Source organism: Cebus imitator, unplaced genomic scaffold (genome assembly GCF_001604975.1).
Source record: "Cebus imitator isolate Cc_AM_T3 unplaced genomic scaffold, Cebus_imitator-1.0 Scaffold266, whole genome shotgun sequence".
NCBI lineage: Eukaryota > Metazoa > Chordata > Mammalia > Primates > Cebidae > Cebus > Cebus imitator.
The window spans coordinates 984,850-985,392 of NW_016107581.1; positions in this window are offsets into that span (position 1 = coordinate 984,850).

The window sequence follows — 543 nt, forward strand, 5'->3', positions numbered from 1 at the left end:
TTACCCAGGCTGGAGTGCAATGGCGTGATCTCGGCTCACCGCAACCTCCGCCTCCTGGGTTCAGGCAATTCTCCTGCCTCAGCCTCCTGAGTAGCTGGGATTACAGGTGTATACAACCACACCTGGCTAATTTTTGTATTTTGTATTTTTAGTAGAGATGGGGTTTCACCATGTTGGCCATGCTGGTCTTGAGCTCCTGACCTCAAGTGATCTGCCCACCTCAGCCTTCCAAAGTGCTGGGATTACAGGTGTGAGCCACCACACCCAGCCATAATTTACATTTTATTTAAGTGATAGGTGGCAGGGGTTGAGTGTGGAAAGCAAAAAGTTCCCCTTCAAAGTTTCCCTTCTTATTAAAGAATAAATAAATGTCAGAAATAATAGTTTCTTTTAAAGATTAACTTCCTTCAAAGCCTTCTTGTTTTTTTGTTTGTTTTTGCTAGTAAGTCTTTGTTAAGCCCTATCCTGTGTAGCTGTTAGATATAAGGGAATAAGTACATTCTATGTCCTTGTACTTTAACCAGGATATTTGTTCTGGACATG